The 13,039-nt window shown below is 48.8% G+C and overlaps 1 protein-coding gene across 9 annotated transcripts in view; it reads right to left on the minus strand.

Moving 5' to 3' along the window:
* GAS7 (growth arrest specific 7) overlaps positions 1–13,039 on the minus strand; it is a 239,840-nt gene that overhangs the window by 156,821 nt on the left and 69,980 nt on the right. Inside the window, exon 1 of one of the 9 annotated variants that reach the window (XM_075903574.1) lies at positions 6,691–7,062. The exons of the other annotated variants lie outside the window; for them this stretch is intronic. The gene's annotated coding sequence lies outside the window, so the exon portion shown is untranslated. Of the gene's footprint in view, positions 1–6,690; positions 7,063–13,039 lie in introns of those variants that run through there. 9 annotated transcript variants of the gene reach the window in all.

Below are 13,039 nucleotides of genomic sequence, written 5' to 3' on the forward strand. Positions count from 1 at the left end.
AGGCAGTTGGATGGCAGATCCCAGGGGGGTTGGGAGAAGGGTTTTGCGTGGTACACAGCCACGGGCACTATTTGACTTGTCCCCTCCTCATATGGAAGCTTTTCTATAGTCCTAATCACTTTACTTGCCCTTCTCTGTACCTTGGAACAGGGAAAAACAGCTGGGGGGGATGGTTAGATGGACAGGTTGATTACAGGGGGATCACCTGAAGACTGCACTGAGATTGGCTGAAATCGTGATCAGGCCCGCCCCTCAGAGGGCAGCAAAGGAGGCGGGTCCTTCCTATTCTATTGACCAGACTGGATCCTGTCCGAGGAGGTCCCTTCTCAGCCAGTGTGGCACAGAGTGACTGCTGCAGCGGGAGAGGGGGATTATCGGCACTTTCCTGGGACCAAATGATCGGCTGTGGTAACACCCAGACTAGTCACTTTTGACCTCCCAGGACGTTTCCCTGCTGTCAGTCTTGCCCCTAGTACTGCCTGTAAGACTGGCCAGCTCTTCCCCGCACAATATGCTGTGGTCAGTTGCTTTTAACTCTGTCAAACATTAACCACTTGGACTGTCATTTCCATGCTGGAAGTCTGCCTCGGGCTGGAATGGTTTGGAAAATTCCAGTGCAAATGGTTTGGCTGTTCCTGAGTGAAGTCTGGGCAGCTGCAGAAGAGAGACACATGGTCAGCTCAGTAGCTAAGAAACAATAAAGATATGCCACGGTGTCCAGAAGAGCAATGCTTTCCTGCAGAGTAAGGAGGACTGGACCTGTGGCTTCAGGAGGCAGCTTTAGGGTGGTGTTTCTATGCCTGACAAAAATGTGTCCAAGACAGGGTCTACAGCCCTGGATCCTCAGGGATAGTGGATGGTTACTGCAAAGAGAATGACTGCTTGTGGGCACACATTTCCAGCTGTCTGAAGGTTTGTGTCCCAGTACTCAATGGTGGAGGCTATAGGACGGGGTTGCCAACCCGCAGCTCTCAAGCCGCATGCGGCTCTTTGCTTCAAGAAACGCGTCTCTTGCTACTTCTGAGCCGTGCGCCCGGACTGTTCATGGCCGGCCGCTCTGCTACATACCCCAGCGCCTGCTCTCATGCCCCAGCGCCAGCTCATGGCCGGCTGCTCTGCGCACACGCCCCAGTGCCTGCTCATGGCCGGCTCTCTGCGCATGCATCCCAGAACCTGGAGGGAGAAGCGCGTGGCAGCAGCATCAGCGGTGCCCAGGACCCAGGCCATTGGGTTAGAGCAGGGGGATGGGGGTGCCTGGCTCTTGGGAAGGGGAGGGGGATCGAGTTCGAACATGGGCCTGGGAATGCCTGGCTCTGCGGAAGGGGGAGGCCACTGGGTTAGAATGGAGAGGCTGGGGTTCCTGGCTCTGGGGGAGAGGAAGGGGATTGTGTTAGAGCAGGGACTGGGAATGCCAGGCTCTGGGGAAGAGAAGGCGGATTGGATAAGAACGGGGGGCTGGAAGTGCCTGGGTCTGAGAGGAGGGGTGGGTGCACTGGGTTAGAACAAGGGTCTGAGGGTGGCTGGCTCTGGTAGGGTTGCCAGATGGCTTCAACAAAAATACCAGACACACTTGACATGACATCACAATCTACATTACATCTGATTTAGAAAATACCGGACATTTCTATTTCCTCAATTTGTTTCCCAAACAGAAAGCTCAAATACTGGACTGTCCGGTTCAACACTGGACACCTGGTAACCCTACTCGGGGAGAGGGGTTGGGCACTGGGTTAGAGGAGGGGAAGGGTGGTTGAAGCACCTTAAACTCAAAGTCTTCATGGATGCAGAATAAGGCAGCCAACACAGATGTCATATTTAAATTCCAGGGCAAAAAAAGAATCAGCATGTACCTGGTTTGCACAGTGTTTCTTTAAAGAACATTCAAAGGCTATCGTTTGCAAGGCTGAAGCAATTGTTCTGAGATATGAGTCTCTCCCTTATTGTTTTGAACCTCTCATATTTGCAGTCTGGGGCAGACCTGAATTTTTAGAACTATAAAAAAGCCAAAATCTTCATAAGTAAAAAAAATAAGGAAACCATACCAGAGTTCAACAAGCTGGAGTGGAACAGGCACTTCAAATTGAGCTAATTTACTTCTCAGTTCAGTTTAATTTTTAAAAACTCACAGGAGAGAATAGTGATAGACCATCTTGTTAGTCTTTAAAGTGCTACATAGTCCTGTTTTTTGTTTCAGGACATAATAGGGCACTAGTGTTACATTTAAACTACGTGGTGGGGATGCTTTTTTTTTTTTTAGTGTGAGAATATTACTGTATTTTTAAAGTTCTTTTTAAATTTAGTTCCTTGTCAAGTTCTCTGAAGATCTACAGACTGACCATGAATCTTTTAAGCAATTAGGATATGTCTACACTACCCCGCTAGTTCGAACTAGCGGGGTAATGTAGGCATACCGCACTTGCAAATGAAGCCCGGGATTTGAATTCCACGAGGAGTAACGGTAGTTCGAACTAGGAAGCCTAGTTCGAACTAGGAGGGTAGTGGTGACATACCCCTAGAGACTTTTTAATTGGTTTTTGTCCAAAATGTCCTGTAATGTTATTTTTATCACTACATTTTGTGTACTATATATAAATATATAAAGATAAATATATAATACATGACTCTTCGCACTCTATCCACAGCTATTTTGGCTCTTCGTCTCTAACTGGTTGGCCACCCCAGCTGTAGGAATTCTCCCAATGCTACAGTTTATTAGTCTATTTTGTCATGATGCACATACATGGACCTTAGTTAGGATCAAGAGAACATGCAAGCAGAGTTCCCACATTCTGACAGTAGACACTCTTGTCAGAACCATGTGACTCCTCCTCCCATAGAGGGTGGACAAGGTTTCTGGAGCATTATTCCCTGAGGGTATGTCTATACTACAGTGTTATTTCAAAATAGCTTATTTCAAAATAGCTTATTTTGAAATAACGCGTCTACACACAAAATGCATTTCAAAATAGCATTTTGCTATTTCAAAATAGCGCGTCCACACTAAGTGGACTCTGAATCACATTTAAGGCTGGCTGGAACCAGTTCCGGCAGGGCACCAGGTCAGGACTTACTCTGTGGGGCTGCTGCCTGAGGCTATCTGAGGTCTGTGCTTAAAGGTACCCCCCTCCTCTCCGGACAGCCGGTTCTCAGGTTTCTCTGCTTGCTTGCCTACCTTGATGATGGACAGCAAAGCATTTTGTCTCTGCGTGCTCTGGTTGCCCTCACTCGAGACACCACAGCACTCTGCAACATGGAGCCAGAGCTGCCCCTGGGCATTCTGGTGCTTCTCTTGGATACTTTGCTGTGAGCCTGGCTACACATTCTGCAGGCTGCCATCCAGGAGGTCCATCAGTATCTAGCTGTAAGTATCCAGAAGGCCCTGCGGTAGAGCTTCCACCCTGAGGAGCACTAAGAGCCTCCCTGGTCTGCCCCACTAGGGGCTTGTGCTTCATTCCTCCCTCACATCCTTTACTTACCCCTCCCTAACCCCTCTTCCTGATGTCAAATAAAATACACGTATTTTCATGAACACAAACTCTCTTTATTTAACAAAACTGGGGCGGGGAGGGAATGAAACTCTGGTGAGACTGGGGAAAGGAGAAGGTGGGAGAGGGGAGGGGGAAACCTGGGAGGAGGGAGCTGGAAGGGGGAAGCAAAGGGAAGAAGGGGGAGGGGAAGCTTAGGGCTCAGGGTTGCGGGTCTCACCAGACCAACTTGATTGTCATGCAAACCTGCTCCTGGGTTCACATGTGGCCTTTGGTGGCCAGGCTGGCAGCTATCTTGCCATAGACGGCTGCGTTCCTCCGTCTAGTGCAGAGATCATGGATGTTGGGGGCATCCCCCCCAAACCTGAATAAGGTCCATGATCTCCACCCTGGACCAGGAAGGCACCCACCTTCTCCAGGCCCTGGCAGGCTCCTATGATCTGGCAGACCGCTCCTGGGGAGCAGAGGAGGGCTGGCTGCCAGTGGCTTGCTGGCTCATGTTTTGGGGCCACTGGGTCAGGGGCAGTGACTGCTGGCTCTGGGATGGCAGGGGGGAGGGAGAGAAGTGTTCTTGGTTGAGGCTGGAGTGGCCACCAGGGCACCTTGGGAAGGCTGGAGCCCCCCTACTTCAAAATAAGTGTCTACACAGCACTTGCATCAAAATAGCTATTTCGAATTTGACATTATTCCTTGTAGAATGAGGCTTACCAAATTTGAAATAAGCGCACCACTATTTTGATTTTATTTTGAAATAGCGGTTTGGTTGTGTAGACACTAGGAAAGTTATTTCAAAATAATTTTGCTGTGTAGACATATCCTGACTGATGCGAGAGGTCTCACAGCCTCATCACATCAGAACAACAGCAGGAAAGCCCTTCACAAGCTGAAAAATACCTTGCAGCGGAAAACACCACCCACACAAGGCTAGAAAAACACACTCCCTAGTGCTGCTCACCGAGGTGGATTGACCATGCAGTCCTGCTGTATACACATTACACACACCCCTGACACCAGGTTGAGCAAGGCACTGCTCACTGAGAAAGCACTTAAACATATGCTTAAAGTTAAGCCTTTGCGCTCTCCTCCATAGGGATGGGCACAGGTATATGTTTAAAGGCTGTCTTGAATGAGAGTGTCACACAGGGCCAGTCACTTCAGTCACAGAATTGAGCCTTATTCCACAGCCTGGACACATGGCGAGCCCCACACAGCTCTGAAAGCAGCATTCAGCAGGGATGCTCGGCATGGACAGCCCTTTTTCCCCCCAGCACACCAAAAATTCTCTCTGAATTAAGAGGATCAACTCAGAGTCAGGGGAGTCAGTACATCAGAGGAACTGGTTCTCTCCACTCCAGTATCCCTTCACTCAGCCCCATGGCCCCTCCCCAGAGCCTTCTTGCTTGGCCTCACCTCCTTTTCCCGTGTCCCCAGCTGGTCCCAGGTTCTGCTGAAATGCTGCACGGAGCCTTGGATCAGCTGCGGAGTCTCCAGCTGACCCTGGCTTCGCGTGGCATTTTAAATCGGTAGCGCAGCATGGAGCCCGGAGTCAGCAGGGAAGTATGAGTCCCTCACTGACCTTGGGATCCATGCTGCACTGCCGCTGTGAAATGCTCAAGAGCCCCAGCTGGGGACTCGTGTACATTTCAAAGCTGGCATGCGGTGTGCAGCCCAGAGTCAGCGGGACTTCCGGCTGGCCCTGGGCTGCACGCGGAGTTCTGCATTCCTCCATTTCAAAGGAGGAAATTCCATTGACCACTCGACCTGCTAGTTAACATCCTTAGTCAGTGATGGAGACGACTCCAAACCCCTTGGTAAAGTCCTCCAGTGGTTAGTTGCCCTCACTGATCAATGTCTTCCAGCCACTGGATTTAGATACAGCTTTGTCTGCTATGGTGAAGAACCCTGTGTTACTTTTCTGTATTGCAGACAGATACTTACAGACTGTGATCAAGCCACCCTTTAACTCAGTGGTCCCCAACCTTTTGAGGTTGTCGGGCACCAGGGGGCGTGGCCGTTCGCCCGCCAGGTGCCAGGGGGCAGGGACACTTGCGCGCCCCCCCCCATAGCCGCATGCCCGGGGCCGGCCCCCCCCATAGCCGCATGCCCGGGGCCGGGGGCCCCCCATAGCCACATGCCCGGGGCTGGGCCCCCCCCCCCGCAAGCACCGCGCGCCCGGGGCCAGCGTTTCCCCCCCACCCCCCGCAAGCGCCACGCGCCCGGGGCCGGCGCTCCCCGCAAGCGCCGCACCATGTGCCCAGGGCCAGGCCAGCCTCGAGCACCTGGCGGGCGCATGCCTTGAGATTAAATGAGTAGCAAATACTTATGGAACAGTATCAGATTTTCAGCATCACTAGTTCTAAATTTGACAGCTGCTGCATTACATTTTAGTTAATGATCTTAAAGGCCAGTTAGAGTGGAGTCCTATGTGCTTCTTGTGGTTTTCACCTACAAGTAACACTAAGAGCCAGGTGCAGTTATTGGAGTGTGAAAATAATTGTTTTTTATAGATTATCATCAGTATCACTATCTACCCCCTTTTTTCTGAGGATGCTTTTTCCAGCGTTAGAGAAAATAAATATTTTGGACCTTGTTAGTGACTGTTAGTTGTTAACTACACAGCTATTTTTTATGGGAGAAAATGGATACACAATTGTGTTGTAAATTTATCCATCAGTTATTATAATAGAGAAATATGGACTGAAGTGTTGGGGACCACGGCTTTAACTTAACCTTTGTTACGCTAAATCAACAGAGCTCCCAAGGTTTCAACCCTTTCATCATTCTCATGGCTCTTCTCTGGCCCCCCTCCAATGTATCAAGCTCCTTTTGTAATTGAGCGGGGCACAGAAATCCAGCAGTGGTTGCACTAGTGCTAAACATAGAGGTCAAATAAGCTCTCTGCTCCGACTCAAGGTTCCTTTTTAGTAGCCAAGAATCACATTCGCCTTTTTGGCTGCAGCATTGCACTGAAGCTCATGTTCAGTCGATTATTTACCACAGCCCCAAGTCTTTTTCCATGATATCCCTGAACCTGTGCCCTGGTGGGCTTGATGCCATGCTCCCTGCTCTGGGCTCAGATAGTGCCCATGAGGAATTTGGCTCTAACTGTACAAACGGTACATCCACTGCTCCGGTTATTCCTTATTTTGCTGTGACTGTCAAGATAGCAGGAAAACAAGAGAGACCAGAAATGGGTTCTGCTTACCTGGATTTGCCCCCAAAAGATCCACAGAATCTAGAGATGTGTCCAAGTTTGAATCCAAATGTCAGGTTCTGGCCTAGTCATCTTCTGCCTCAGACAGAGGTGTGCTCCCCATCAGGTTATGTATGCAGGCACTTTGGAATGCTGCACAACGCAATGGTTTTTGTAATCCAAACCGGCCCGGGTAGATTGATTTCCTGAAATTCTGGCAGAACAACTGAGTTCCTAGCTGACTCTTCAAGTGGCCTGTATATTCTTTGTAGTGCGGCGTGCAGACAAGCAGGCAGGAGCCCCAGCTGTACACCTAATTGGTACATTTGTGCCTCAGGAGCAAGCAGACCTCTGCAACACTTTGCAGAGACACAGCAGCTGCCTACAGTCCTGAACAGTGCCACTGCCAGCCAGTGCTGGTGGCACCGCCCCAGCCTACACCTCGCTGGCTGATTGCCAAGCAGCAGTCAGCCAAGAGCAGGTGGGTGTGAAAAGCAGGGATCTCTGCTCTTCCCAGAGAGGAGCCAGCCTGGGTGTTGTCAGTTCAGTTTCAGCAGTGCTTGTTGGGAGGCTGCACCTTAAAGAAACCCACAGCTCCCCAAGGCCTCATTTCACTCTGTGTCAGATGGGGCAGAGCCAGCCCTGACAAAGCCAGTCGGGCCAGAAGGTGCAGGCTGGAGGACCCAGAGCAGAACCATGCAGCCCGCTGGTGCAGCATGGAACCAGTGCCAGCTCTTCTTGTTCCATTTAAATCGGAAGGAAATGATATGAGCAAATCTGCAGCTGTGATTTTTCCATCATCTCCAAAATGAAGCACTTGGCCAGGGACAGAGCCCAGCTGAACCCTCTCTCCACACATGCATCCTGCTAGCATACACCACTACAGCTCTGCTAGGCCACCACCAAGACCCAACATAGGCCCTTCTTCCAGTGGAAGCGGTTGGGCCCAGGGAGATAGATCATGGGGTCGGGGCACTGGTTGTGTGTGTCCCAATATGCCCCTCATCTTCAGCGCTTCATCCAGCCCTTTTAATCCTGGCTCTATGTGCACCTTGAACTGTCCGTCCCCCCCCCCCCCCACACACACACACACCACCCCCTAGTGTTTACACACAGGCAATGCTTACAGGCCAGTTTTCAGCTGTGTTCAGTTTTATCATCTTTACTTCTATAACTGTCATGGAACCACTGTTTGCCTGTGTCTGGCCTCCCTCTCCCTGTTAGCCCAAGCTGTACTATGGCTTCCCTTCCTACAGAACCTCAGCACCAGGGAGGGAGAGAGAGAGAGAGAGAGTGTGAGGATATGTTTACACTTGCAGCCACCTTTTTTCACAGCCACATCACATTGACAGTTCATAGTCATCCTGTAATCAACCAGTATACACAGGGCTTTTTCCTCCTACGTCACTTCCAGCTGATATGTCCCCCAGTTGTTGCATCATTTCACTCTCACGCAAACACACATTCACACTCAGAGTATGTCTACACTTGCAGCATATTTCGGAATAGGGCTGCAAATGTAGGCATTCGTAATTGCAAATCAAGCCTGGGATTTAAATATCCCACGCTTGATTTGCATCTTCCCGGCCAGGCACCATTTTTTTTTTTAAATTTACAAGCCCAGAACAACTCCCCGTGTCTACACGCAGCAGTGAAACGGGCGTTCGAAATAAACCCCAATTTTGAACTACCTGTTAAACCTCATTGCAGGAGGAATAGCAGTTCAAAATAGGGCTTTATTTCGAACGCCCGTTTCACTGCTGTGTGTAGATGCGGGCAGTTATTCCGGGCTTGTAAATTTCAAAAATGGCACCCAACTGGGAAGATGCAAATCAAGCATTTAAATCCCAGGCTTGATTTGAAATTCCTAATGCCTACATTTGCAGCCCTATTCTGAAATAGGCTGCAAGTGTAGACATACTCTGAGTGTGAGTGTGAGTGTGTGTTTGCATGAGAGTGAAATGATGCGACAAGTGGGGGACATATCAGCTGGAAGTGACGTAGGAGGAAAGAGCCCTGCGTATACAGTTTGATTACAGGATGACTATGAACTGTCAATGTGATGTGGCTGTTAAAAAAGGTGAAGGCAGTCCTAAAATGCCTCCAGCAAGGTATTTCCGAGCAAAAGAGAGAAGAGTTTTTGCCTCTGAGAGAGACCTCCTCTGGAATACTGTGTGTAGTGTTGGTCTCCCAGCTATGAGAGAGATGAATTCAAACATCATCTACTAAGATGATCAAAGGAACTGAAAATCTACCGAACAAGAGGGGCGTTAAGGATCTTGGCTTGTTTAGCCTATCTGAAAGAAGGCTGAGGGAAGATATGACTGCTGTCTATAAATACGGCTGGATAATTACCAGGGAGGGAGAGGAGTTACTGAAGCCGAGGGCCAATGCTGACAAGAACGAATGGATATAAACTGGCCATCAACAAGTTTAGACTTGAAATTAGATGACGGTTTCTGAACATCAAATGTGCGAAGTTCTGGAACAGCCTTTCCAGGGGAGCCATGGGGCAAGAAATCCACCTTATTTTGATTGATAAGGCCCTTGATTGATAAGGCCCTTGATAAGTTTCTGGAGACAATGGTATGATGTGACTGCCCACCCTACAATGACATATGACCCCTCTACAACTGCTACAGCAAATATCTTTATGGCTGCAGATGGGTCACTAGCTAGTAAGAACTCAGAGTTACTATAGAGAATTTGTCCCCAGCTGTTCAGCTGGTGGGTCTCACATACATGCTTGGAGTCCAAAGTCAGATCTATACTAGACCTGGAAGGTTGGTATAAGGTACGCAACTCCAGCTATGTAAAGAATGTAGCTGGAGTCAACATATCTTCAGCCAAGCTTGGTGCCATCTTCACAGTGGGAAATTGATGGAAGCAAACACTCCTGTGAGCTTCCCTTATTCTTCATGAATCAAGGAGTACTGGCACCCAACCAGGGCACCCTCAGTGCTCAATTTAGCAGGTCCTTACTAGACCCACTACATCAAACACCAGAAGTTCAATCTTTATTGCAGCAAGTATAGACATAGCCTAAGTGATCATCATATTTGAGGTAAGGAAGGAATTTTCTCCCAGGCCAGATTGGCAGAGACCATGGGGTGGGAGTGGGCTCACTTTCTTCAGCAACATGGGGGATGGATCACTCGCTGGCTTGAACTAGAGTAAACGATGCGTTCTTCGTAATCTTGATCTGAGGACATCAGTAACTCAGCCAGCAGTTATGGGGCTGTTACAGGAGCAGGTGGGTGAGATTCTGTGGCCTGCAAGGTGCATGAGGTCAGACTAGATTTATCAGATGGTCCCCTCTGATGTTAAAATCTCTTTGTCTTCAGTGAGTGTACAGTTGGGTGTGTGGTTGTTGCAACAGGTGTGGAGAGGGACACCCCAATTCTCTGCAGGGGATACTAAAGAAGAGATGGTATTTGGTGGAGGATGGGAGTAGGAAAGAGAAGAAAGAGCCTGTCCAGAGAAGTGGTAGGGACAGCAGTTCCTTAAGAGTGAACAGTGCACAATACATGGAGTTTTTCCCTGTTCCCTTTCCCCTCCAATCTCTGCAGCAGGCTATCACCCTATGCAAAAGGGGAGGAAGCCGTCCCAGGCTGGAGCAGCAAGCAATGCTCTAGCACAACCAACAGCCATGATGGCAGGGACACCATCATTCAGACAGTCTCTCGATCACTCTGAGCTGCCACCTGGGACTAAGTGAAGAGCTCAACTCTGGAGTTGGACCCCAAACTGGGGCACAGACACGGTGGTCTCCATCTCCCAACAGCAGGACTGGGGAGGCTGCAGGACAAGGCCCTTTGAAAGCCCTCCAAAATGGCTAGATAGCTCCCTCCTCCCACATGAAATACGGGGTGTAACAAATCAAGGTGCCTCTAAACGTCACACAAGGGAGATACTGAGTGGTCAGACCAAGCTGGACTTTGTGCAGAACCAGCCTCCCGGCTGCAGCAGCAAATGAGCCTTCCACACTAGAGAGCTGAGTCATAACAGGAGCCCACCAGAGCAGCTCCTCCGACACTGCACAACTGGGGGAGGGCGTGTTTCTGGATAGAGCCCAGGGCTGTGCTGGCAAGGGCTTGTCCCTTCCCAAGAAGCTGTTCCCTCCAGCAAATTACAGATTTTTTCATAAAGCTTTTTCTGCAGATGAATGTGTTGCAGCAGTTCTCATTCTTCCCAGTTAAGTACCTGATTCCTGACACCCAAGCAACAGACAAGGAGCATTTGAGCCCTGAGTACAGCCACTGGGACTTACGGGTAACACAGACGGTCAAAACTCTGCCAGGATGCTAAGCCCGAATGGGAAACAAGAGGCTTGTTTGTGCTGGAACCATCTGACAGGTTTATTCTCTCTCATGATGGACAGGTTCTGCTACGATTTGAAGGCTGAAAACAGCTGGAATCTGCCTCTGAAATTGCACTTACCCTCCCTCAAAGTGATAACACATCTCCGTCAAGTTCTCATTTCCTCAAAGTGCGACAGCAAGGGGAAAGCCGTGGCCACAGCATGAGTGGGAGACACACAGATGTTAGTCAACATAGCTGGATAAACCAGTAGTGAGCGTGCTAGTTTATCCAACTATGTATACTCTCTTCTCAAACCCTACGCAATCAACACCCCCAGCTATCTCCGAGATACTATTGACTTACTAAAGAAACTACAAAACATTGATAACCTCCCCAATAACACCATCCTTGCCACCATGGATGTAAAAGCGGCGAGGAGTCCTGTGGCACCTTATAGACTAACTGAAGTGTTGGAGCATAAGCTTTCATGGGCAAAGACCCACTTTGTCAGATGCATGTAGTGGAAATTTCCAGAGGCAGGTATAAATATGCAGGCCAGAGTCAGGCTGGAGATGATGAGGTGGATCCAATCAAGGAGGATGAGGCCCACTTCTAGTAGCTGATCTGGAGGTGTGAATTCCAAGAGAGCAGAAGCTGCTTTTGTAGTTAGCGAGCCATTCACAGTCTTTGTTTAATCCAGAGTTGATTGTGTCAAACTTGAAGATGAACTGTAGCTCAGACTGACGAAGTGGGTCTTTGCCCATGAAAGCTTATGCTCCTACACTTCAGTTAGTCTATAAGGTGACACAGGACTCCTTGCCGCTTTTGCAGATTCAGACTAACACAGCTACCCCTCTGATACTTGACACCATGGATGTAGAAGCTCTATACACCAACATCCCACATGAAGACGGATTACAAGCAATTAAAAACACTATCCCAGAGGACACCACTGCCAATCTGATAGCAGGCCTATGTAACTTTGTTCTCACCCACAATTATTTCCAGTTTGAGAACAACTTATACCTACAGATCAGCGGCACAGTATGCTAATATCTTTATGGCTGACCTAGAACAACATTTCCTCAACTCCCATCCCCTTTTACCTCTTCTCTACTTACGCTACATCGATGACATCTTTATGATCTGGACGCATGGCCAAGAAACACTGGAGACCTTCCACAGAGATTTTAACAACCTACACCCCACCATCAATCTCAGCCTGGACCATTCTACACGAGAGGTCCACTTCCTGGACACCACAGTACAAATCAGCAATGGAAAATTAGACACCACCCTCTACAGAAAACCCACTGACTCATACAGTTACCTACATGCTTCCAGCTCCCATCCAGAACACACCATATGATCCATCATCTATAGCCAAGCCCTTCGATACAACTGCATCTGCTCTAATCCCACTGACAGAGACCAGAAACTTCAGGATCTCTACCAAGCATTTATAAACCTCAACTACCCACCCAAAGAAATAAAAAATCAAATTGAAAGAGCCAGACGAATACCTAGAAACCATCTACTTCAAGACAGACCCAAGAAAACCAACAATAGAACACCACTTGTCATCACCTACAGCCCCCAACTTAAACCTGTCCAACACATTATCAATAAACTACAGCCTATACTGGAACAGGATACTAAACTCCGAGAGGCTCTGGGAGACACACCCATAGTCTCCTATAGACAACCACCTAACCTCAAGATGATTCTTACCAACAACCACAGGACATACCACACTAATACCAACCCTGGTACCTTCCCTTGCAACAAACCCCGTTGCCAGCGTTGTCCACATATTCACTCTGCTGACACCATTATTGTACCTAACCAAGTGAGTTATAAGATCAAGAACATCCAGAGATATAATTTATGCTATCATGTGCCGAAAGTGTCCGTCTGCTATGTACATTGGACAAACGTCTCAGACGCTTCGCCAAAGGATCAATGCCCACAAAACAGATATCAGACAGGATCACAAAGAAAAAACAGTTTCTTGCCATTTCAACCAGAAAGGACATTGTCTCAATGACTTGACTACCGG

This window comes from Pelodiscus sinensis, chromosome 20, assembly GCF_049634645.1.
Source record: "Pelodiscus sinensis isolate JC-2024 chromosome 20, ASM4963464v1, whole genome shotgun sequence".
In the NCBI taxonomy this organism is placed as follows: domain Eukaryota; kingdom Metazoa; phylum Chordata; order Testudines; family Trionychidae; genus Pelodiscus; species Pelodiscus sinensis.